Genomic DNA, 8,030 nt, shown 5'->3' with positions numbered 1-8,030 from the left:
GTTCTAACAATTTTCCTAGCAAACAAATCCAAAACACACTAACTAACACAATTAACAACCTCGACTTAAACGAAAACAAAAAACAACAAAACCACTACAAAACCACAAGAGCTGAATGCGAATATGAAATACTTATAACTTGAGCAATCCACCTGTGTAAACAACCATACAAACCAAAACTGTGGAACCGGATAAATAACCAAATATATATCCAAACAGAATTCAAATATATATCTAAACAAATGTCAAAAGTATCCCAATATCAATGTGTCAAAAACATCTCAATATCTATGCCCAAAACCAAACACTTATCTAAGCAAAATATATCTCCAAAAATACTCCCTCTTTTTGTCTAGGAGAAAAGCAGAGGTGAAAATATAAGTGAAAAAAGAAGCAAAAAACCAAGAGATAAAACTATGCAAAGAGTATACTAGCTAAGAAAACAGATATCACGGGCTGGTGGCTGTGGAGGTGGCTGCATCTGAAGGAAGGGCAGGATTTGGGAAAGAAGAACGGAGGACTGAGCAACTGACTCCTCAATGTGCCTGGATGAGGCCTCCAATGCTGTGAGCCGAGCATCGGCGGTAGTCTCAAGATCAGTAAGTCGAGCCTCGAAGATATCCATCTGGCTCTCCAGATGATCAAAATGTGAGACCATGGACTGCTTGAACTGACGTAGCTGGCCTCGAATAGTACGAACTGGAGGAAGCTGTTGCCTCTCACCGGCAGCCTCACCTGCAGTAGCCGCATCATACTCTGCCTCCTTGGCCACAACAGCATCCCCTGTACCTGTACCAAAACTACCCACTCCAGAAGGGACCCCCCCTAACATGAGACTAACTCTGAGAGATAGTCTTTATGGTGAAAGGCAGGGAAGGAGAAGCAAAGTCATCCTCATCAAAAGAGGAAACCTCAAACTTAGCGAGAAGCCGGTTAATGAGGCAACCGTAAGGAAGACCAAGGTTATTGCGCTCAAATGTAGCAACCATTTTTTGAATGACCAAGGTGGCAAGGTCAATAGATCGATGGTGAGCAATGCAATAAAGGACAAAACCTTGTTCTTGATTTATCTCGGAGTTATGGGTGGTCACAATGATGTTGGCACAAACTATGAGATTGAGTAAACGAAACTGGGGACGGAGCTCATTTTGTTTGATCAAAGAGCCCTGGAGCCACGAACGAGACGTACCACATAAAACAGTGGCCACCTCATCGAAATCACAGGTGGGTCGAATAGGGAAAGGATAGAAAATAGGAAAGACTTTACTAATACCTAATAGCTCACGGATAAGGTCAGGAGTAACAATGATAGACCTAGACCTAACCCATGTCTTGAACGAAGGACCAACATCGTCAATCCCCTCCATATTACAGTAAAATTCCCATACCCAATTAAGATTTTGATGGCTCGAGAAGGAAAGAACCAAATCCCCACCCAAAGGATCAAACAAAGGAAGAATGTGGGTGGACTCAAAAGTGTTTGGTTGGACATTATGTTCAAGATGAACAGTCCTAGAGGGGTAGGACTCTCTAAACAACTTGGCTTTGTTAGTCGAGGGAAGCCGGTCTGTATTCAAAGAGGGGCGAAAGGCAGTTAACTTCTTACGTTTAGAAGTGGACATGACTAAACCGAGGATTACCCAAAGGAAACAACCACAAATCCCCCTAACCCAAGACAAGAATAAAAACCAAAAAACACATAAACAAACCATTAGTAGCAAAGTCAAATCTATCAAAATTAAATAGCCAAGAGCAGTATAAATCAATATGACCAACCCTCAATGAGATCACAATATATCATAATGTAGATTAGAATAGCCAATGAGAACATAGTGACCATAACCAAATAGCCAGATAGATATAATGCAAAAACACTAGAACATAAGGCAGTGATCACACCAAATACACATCTCAATATCCCATAACTCAAGAGAGCACAAAACCACAGATTCAAGAGAATGATAAACGATAATCACATTGCAACCAAAAATACCCAAACCAACAGACCATAAACAGGAGTAGTCAAGACACATAAAACTCAAATAGTACGAACAAGTATGAATGATGAAGGTGAGAGGAACAAGACACAACCAAAAACAAATAAAGAAAAGGAAATTGACAAAAAGATGAGAGAAGCACACCTGAGACAATCAAGGAGTACAAGAAACAAAGTACTGAAAGGAGCACACCAATCAACAGCCCTAGGGGGGACGAGCATAGAGTCGCCAAAGGAACCCTAGGAAAGAGAGAGAGATAGAATTTGAGGAAAAATGGACTGAAGAGGTGAGGAAAGGGTTTTTAAAACAAACCAGTTCACTTGAGCGGGGTTTTGAACGCTCGAGTACGCGCCTGAACACGTGTGGCTACACTTGAGTGCCAAAAACAATTGCTCAGAAGTTTGAAAAACTCTGCAAAAATGCTGGAGGGATGAAATCCACGCTCGAGCGTGAGAGTATCTGCTCAAGCGGGGACTAAAAACACAAAAGACCAAAATACCTTTAATGAGCAAATAAAACCAACTCGTACTGGGAAGTGTGACCTGAAACAAAACAGAGGTGAGCATAACAGTAAGAATATGACACTAAGATGGGATAATCCACAAACCATGAAGCCTGCAAACTCGCAAATTTTGACATTATGAATCACAAAATTATGAGCAAGTCAAATAAAATTTAATCAATGATCATAAGCTACATGAGAATGCACAACTCAAAAGCAAACATGGGAGCTCATATAATAAATGTGTGTGTGTGCAATCCTTGAGAAGCCACAGAGCTTGAGTTAATCCTTGTAGTGATCGGATGGTTGGACCTCCAACAGGAGTAACGAAACATCACAGAGAAAAGTCAAACCATTAGGAATTAAAGGGTATTTGTTGAGTAAACACGGAGGCTCTCCCTCAATCAATGAGTCCCCCCCTTTTTTTATTATTTATATTTTGTGACTTTTCATTTTTGTGGGCACTCACTGGTGGCTTGCATGGTCAAGAGTATGGAGACCAAACCAAGCATGAAATCAGAAATGATGGCCTGGTTGGTGCCTCTGAGGTAGCCTTTTCCTAATGCCCGGACTTCAATGAACTGAGGGAGGAACCGTGAAAGTGAAAAACGATGGTAGATGGTTAAGAGACTCAACATCACCCCTGATATTCCAGTATAGGTCAATTCCTCCAATAATGTAAAAGATACACTATTAGTGGTCCATAGAGAACTTTGATCACTTGTACGGAAACCCCTGCAACAGTTTATCTCAAGAATGTGTACAGAATGAGATCATGAAGTCAATGAGCATGGGCATTCAGAATGAGCTATGAACAAAGAAAAATGAATTCTAGTAAGCAACATGAGAGGTGTTCATATGAGTCTAAATACAGAGATGACAGGAATCAATGCGAATGAGATTATAGTACCCAAGTACACATGAAAACAATCACTTACATCCCCTCAAGTAACAAGTAACACCCTGGTAACTGAGCATTACACCCAAGGTCTTTCTAAGGAACTCAAACCTAAGAAGATTAAGGGGTTTTGTAAAAATATCAACTTTTTGATGCTTAGTGGGTACATGTTCAAGAACAATAAGGCCTTCTTCCACTAACTCTTGGATAAAATGATGACGAATGTCAATGTGTTTGGTGTGAGAGCGTTGGATAGGATTTTTAGAAATATTAATGGCACTTGTGTTATCATAGAAAAGTGTGAGAGTGTTCTGGTCAACTCCATAATCATGAAGCATTTGCTTCATCCATAGCATTTGTGCACAATAACTCCCTGTAGCAATGTATTCAGCCTCAGCTGTCGAAAGAGAAATGGCATTTTACTTTTTGCTATGCCAAGCAACCAAATTATTCCCAAGGTAAAAATACCCCCCAGATGTGCTCTTATGATCATCAGCATATCTTGCCCAGTTGGCATAAGAAAAACCAGTGATTTCAACTGTAGTGTCGGTCGAGAACCAAATCCCATAACCCAATGTCCCATTCACATACTTAATGATGCGTTTGACAGTAATCAGATGAGACTCTTTAGGACAGGCTTGGTGACGGGCACAAACACCTACACTAAATGCAATGTCAGGATGACTGGCTGTGAGGTACAAGAGACTCCCTATCATACTCCTATAAAGGGTAGGATCAACATCTATACGAGAGGAATCTTTAGAAAGGTGAAGACTGGTGCTCATGGGAGTGCAAACTTGTTTGGCCGACTCAAGACCGAACTTTGACACAAGGTTTTTGGCATACTTAGTCTGAGAAACAAACATATTGGAAGGAGACTGTTTAATTTGAAGACCTAAGAAATAAGACAACTCTCCCATCATGCTCATCTCAAACTCATGTGTCATGCAATCCGAAAAGTATTTAACAAGATGATCAACAGTGGATCCAAACACAATATCATCAACATAAATCTGTGCAACAAGTATATGAGACTTAGTATGTTTCACAAATAAAGTCATGTCCACACTACCCCATTGAAAATCATTATCAAGAAGAAAGGTAGAAGTCTATCATACCAAGCCCAAGGGGCTTGTTTCAACCCATACAAAGCCTTGTCTAACTTGTAGACATGGTTTGGACATTTAGGGTCCTCAAACCCTTTTGGTTGCTTAACATAAGCCTCTTCTTTTAAGTACTCATTCAGAAAGGCATTTTTCACATCCATTTGAAACAGTTTAAAATCAAGAAAGCATGCAACACCAAGTAAAATACGAATAGATTTGATATGTGCAACTGGGCAAACATTTCATCATAGTCAACACCCTCTACTTGTGTATAGTCTTGAACAACCAACCTAGCTTTATTTCTAACCACAGTACCATTCTCATCAGATTTATTCTTAAAGATCCACTTGGTACTTATTACATTCATGTCTCTAGGTCTGGGAACAAGAGTCTGAACATTGTTACGTTCAAATTGACCTAATTCTTCATGCATAGCATTGACCTAACTATCATTTAGTAAGGCCTCTTTTATATTGTTAGGTTCAATTAATTAAACATAACATAAATGAGATACCTTCTCCCGAATTTGTCTTCGGGTTTTCATTTGATCCGAAAACACATCCAATCACCTGTTGAGCTGGATAATTCAGTTTCACCCTTGCTGATGGTTTGAGCTTTGGACTTGTGCTGACAGAAGCATCAGAAGTGGTGTCTCTTTGTGCACTTTTTGGACTCTTACTTACTCGAGAAGTTGGCGCTGTCTCAACTTCTTGTGCTTAGACCTCAGCTTCTCTTTGACTTTGTGGTTCAGTATCCAGGATTGGAAACTCACCATGTTCTTCCTCATTTATCGTTGAAGTAGGAAAACCTGTGTCATCTATAACGACATTGATCGATTCCATTAAAGATAAATTTTGCAGGTTATAGACACGAAGAGCTTTACTAGCGGTTGAATACCCTAGAAAAATACCTTCATCACTTTGGGAGTCAAATTTGCCCAAAGGATCTCTATCTTTGAAAATGTAACATTTACTCCCAAAAGTTTTGAAGTATTTTACCTTAGGTTTCAATTCCTTCCACAATTCATATGGAGTTTGTAAAGTGCCAGGCCTTAAATACACACAATTTATGACATAAAAAACACTATTTAAGGCTTTAGCCCAAAACTTTGGAGGAACTTTCTTACTAAGGAGCATGACTCTAGCCATCTCTTGAACAACTCTGTTCTTCCTCTCAACAACTCCATTTTGTTGTGAAGTAATCGGTGCATAAAATTCATGCTTAATTCCATGCATATCACAAAAATTCGAGAACGAACTATTTTCAAACTCACGACCATGATCAGTTCGGATTCTTATGATACGCCCAATAAAAACACCCTGTTCATTTTGGATTTTGAGGACTAAGGCTTGGAAAGCATCAAACGCATCAGATTTTTCTCTTAAAAAATTTACCCATGAAAAACGAGTAAAATCAACAACGGTTAACAAAATGTATCTTTTACCTCCAATGCTTTCAGTGCGAGTGGGTCCCATAAGATCCATATGAACCAATTCAAGATGACGCTTGGTTATAAAGCTATTCACCTTTTTATGAGGGGCACGGGTTTGCCTCCCAAGTTGACATGGTCCACACACATGGTTCAGATTCTTACTTAGTTTAGGTACTCCTCTCACAAGCTCTTTCTTGGCTATCTTAGTTAGGTCTTTGAAATTCATGTGATCTAATCTTTGATGCCACAGATCAATGATACTTATGATGGCTAAGTGGAAAGTGAGATCATTAGTGGTAACAATCCCGTAGCAGTTATCAGATGTGCGAACCCCATTTATGACAGTATTTCCCTTTTTATCTAAAATTTCACATTTATTTTTTGAAAATAATACTTCATGGTGGGAATCACACATTTGACTAATGCTCAAAAGATTTGCTTTAAGGCTATCAACAAGTAATGCATTTTCGAGCTTGGGAAGACCAGCCACGCTTATAGAGCCCTTACCAATAACTCTAGAAGTGCCACCATCTCCAAGGGTAACAATTCCTCTTTCATATTTTTCAAGGGAAGAGAAGTAGGATTTGTCACCTAACATGTGACGAGAGCACCCACTATCAAGGTACCACATGTGTGAGTCACGTGCTTTTAGAGCAGTGTAAACAACAAAATAAGTTGAGTCATCCTTTCGCACCCATATCTTTTTGGTCTTAACAAAATAAGGACTGGCGGTCTTGGTAAATGTCTTAGCGTTGTGAACACCCTCATGAATTTTGGTGTTCTGCCTAGACATGTAAGGTTGTATCCTAACCCAAAAAGTATTAGATTTTTTACTATTTTGAGACACCTTACCAAACAACTCAAAGTAATAAGGATGAATGCGGCCATACCTACCACAATGATGACAGACAAAGACATGTTTTACCTTCCTTTTGTTGATCTTACCCCCGTTAGGTAGATGAAGAGAGGGATCACCCTGGTGCACCTTCAGCTTTCCCTTTGCTTAAGTCTTTAGGTCATGTGATGTAGAGGCCTGTCCCTTATGAGCTGTCGTATTACCATAGCCTAGCCCACTTTTGTCACAACCCATTTGTTGAGACCCAAGGATGTCTTCTAATGACTTAGAACCTTTGTTCCACATGGCAATTGTGGCTCTAACATTCTGAGTTCTTCATCTTTTTGACCAATCATCTCTTCCAATGTAGTTTGTGACATCTCAAGGCTTTCAATCTTCTCTTCATATTGGGCATATATTTTTAGAAGTTCATTCATTTCGGTCTCACAAGATAGAAGTTTCCCACAAAGGTCTTGCCTGTCATTAGAGATCTTGATGACATTCTGCTTGGTTGTTACAATTTCTCCTCTTAGCTTGACATTTTCGCTTTCACATGCTTTGAGCTTGAGAGTGAGTTTATCGTTAATCTTGGACAGCTTCAGAGATTCATCGTAAAGGTTTTCGTAAGCTTGTTGTAGATCATCACCATCAATCTCATCATTGTCTTCTGATGTTTCATCATATTCTTTTTGCTCCTCTTTCTCCTGGACTTCATCCAGACGAGTAACTAAGGCAGAAAAGGAGATAGATAGTGGTGAAGATGACTCTCCTCTTTTATGAAATTGACTCAGAATGTCCCATGCATCTTGGGCCTTTGTGCAGTGAACAACCCATTGTTGTTCTTTATCAGAAATTGCTCCACGAATGGTAGTCAGAACTCTCTGATTGCTTGGATTGTTAGTGCTTTCAATATCCTCTTCAATAGCTTGCCAGCTCTCAGGGTTGTAAGCTCTCAAAAATGCCCTTATTTTAATCTTCCAGTATAAGTAATCACTCCCATCAAAGGTAGCAGCACGGTGTAAATTCTGACTGCGAGCAAATTCCACTAGCTTTAGAGGAGGCTGAGTGAAATTGGACCAGAATGCCATGAAAGCACTATCTTCGTCTTCACCGGATTCGGTTTCTTCGGGTTCTTGCTCTAACCCGCTTTCATCATCTCAAGTCACTGTATAGACTTTCTTCCAATTCTTTTTCGATGGACATTCAAGAGCAATATGTCCAAACCCTTGACATTCATAGCACTTGACCCCTTGCCCCTTC

This window comes from Camellia sinensis, chromosome 15 (assembly GCF_055761805.1).
Source record: "Camellia sinensis isolate YWXY chromosome 15, ASM5576180v1, whole genome shotgun sequence".
Classification (NCBI taxonomy): Eukaryota; Viridiplantae; Streptophyta; class Magnoliopsida; order Ericales; family Theaceae; genus Camellia; species Camellia sinensis.
The sequence above is the reverse complement of the archived record's forward strand: the minus strand, read 5'-3'. Positions refer to the sequence as shown.